We start from the raw sequence: 2,496 nt of genomic DNA, 5'->3' as shown, positions 1-2,496 counted from the left end.
ATCCTTCATGAGATACTGACCCTAAGCAGACTTTCAACCAATAGCAGTCGTGCATTTCTCTGACTGACAGCCGCTTGACCAATCAGAGTGACCGACTCCGCCCATCACAGCTGCTGCTACAGTACAGACTACAGCAGGACGCGCCACATGGGGTGTGTGTGTGTGTGTCTGTGTGTGTGTGTGTGTGTGTAGGGAAATCCTGACCTGAACAAACACTCAAACATAGATGTAAGAACACTATATGGTTCTGAGCATTAGGCATGTATTATTCTGTACAACTAAAATGAAACTCATTCATTAAAATTGCATTTCAAATATTTCATGGTAAAACAACCCGATGATTTTTTTGTAAAAAAGTGCTTTTTTATAAGATCTACATTTATTGATTTTATTAAAAAAATCTTACCTGTGTGTAATTCAACCTACACTAGATTCACCTCAACGTATACGTTATATAACAATGAACCACATTTTCACCTTGTTTATGAAGCATTTACAGTCAAGCTGTTAAACAAGTAAAACACTAAAATCTCAGTGAGGTTTAGTGAATAATTAAACTGTTGAGAAGGGAAAAAGGTAACTGTGACTCAGCATCTAAACAGCACATGTATTAATAGTAATAAATGTTGGTAAATTTGCTCAGTCAGTAGGCAGACACACACACATGATATTGTTGGACTTAATATCCGCTGCTTGATAAATGACCTGCTTCAGTTTACTTTAGTGAACTGACTTATGGTGACAGAGAGGAAGGCTTCAGATATGAGCTTCAAAGGAGGAGTCAACTTCTTTGTACTATATATTTGTCTACATCATTACCTGTGAAGATAAACTAGTAGTCTATATATGTTAGTGTGTAGGTTCTTTGTTTGTCGTCTTGTTCTGTCGTTTATGCAAGGCTGTTTGTGCCAAAAAAGTGTTGACTGATTTGTATAATACACGTGTCTATGTCTACTGTTATTCCCGTCGTCCCCCCTGCCATGCGTTCAGCTCAGGTTTATGCTTTATAAGGCTGGAATACATCACATGACTTTTGTACAGATTTTTGCCCCAGTTTTCCATCTGGAAGAGTCACTGAGAGTCAGAGCCAGTCTGTCGATGTTGAAAGATTTCACAGAGAATCACGTCTGATGGGCAAAGACTCCGATTTTTAGCTTTAGACTATGAATCCATCCAGTCTGAGGTTTTCAAACATTTTGGGCTGATTTTAAAGCACATACCATTTTCTATTTTCAGGCTTCTCTTAGGCCCTGTTTCCACCTGGTATTAAGATGCGTTTTGGTCGATCGGATCACAAGTGGAGGAAGGAGATACATTCCCGTTTACACCTGGTGTTTTAATCCGTCTCTTCTGTCCTGATTTCTTCGAGGGGAGGGTCTATGAGCAGGTAAATGTTTGGGTTTTTTTCAGTTCTTTCGATCTAATGGACAAAATAAGATTGCGCAATTTATATATGAACCCAAAAGGAGGCGACGGAGACACATACGGAGAGCAGCAGCTTTCAATTCTGCTCTGACAGCCACAAGACCAGCCGAACGCTGTGAGTGTGTGTTAGAAATCAGGAATGACGGAGAACATTGTGCTTGGTACGTTTTTCTTCTTCAAACCAAACTTGGGTCTTCAGCTGACAAAGTTTAAAAGGAGTGGTTGATTATAATTTGACTTTTTTAACTTTAGTTAGTGTGTAATGTTGCTGTTTGATCATAAACAACATCTGCAAAGTTACGACACTCAAAGTTCAATGCAAAGGGAGATATTTTCTATTACAGAAATCGCTTTTTAAGGACTACACCAAACGGCTGGTAGGGACTACAACGAGCTTCTTCCCGGGTTGGTGACATCACTAACCCTAAAATTTACATAAACCCCGCCCCCGAGAACACACAACAAAGGGGGTGTGGCCATGTTGGGCTGCTTTAGAGAAGAGGAAGAGTTGTTGTAGTAGAGTGTTGTTGCCGTCATTTTACGCCGGACTGCTTCACAAACGAGGGTCAATTCAACGCTGGATTTGCACAAAAGATTAACATGACGGCACATGCTAGTGGATGAGTTGAATCAACTCCACAGCAACTACATAAATTTATCCACTAACCATTCAGAAACGTCCAGTTTTATTCTAAAAGTTGTAACTTCTTCCTGAGTCTCTCCATCAGTGTCGACTCCGGTTTGAACAATGTAAGGCTGAACACCGTTACTGACAATCCTCATTTTGTCTGCGTGAGATTCTCCAGCTTTGTTGTTGTTGAGCGACCGAAGCGCGAGCTGTTAAAGCTCCGCCCTCTTCTGGAAAGGGGGCTGGGAGCAGCAGCTCATTTGCATTTAAAGGGACACACACAAAAACGGCGTGTTTTTGCTCACACCCAAATAGGGGCAAATTTGACAAGCTATAATAAATGATCTGTGGGGTATTTTGAGCTGAAACTTCACAGACACATTCTGGAGACACCAGAGACTTATATTACATCTTGTGAAAGGGGCATAATAGGTCCCCTTTAA

Source organism: Ctenopharyngodon idella, chromosome 16 (assembly GCF_019924925.1).
Source record: "Ctenopharyngodon idella isolate HZGC_01 chromosome 16, HZGC01, whole genome shotgun sequence".
NCBI classification, from domain to species: Eukaryota; Metazoa; Chordata; class Actinopteri; order Cypriniformes; family Xenocyprididae; genus Ctenopharyngodon; species Ctenopharyngodon idella.
This window is presented reverse-complemented; position numbering follows the sequence as displayed.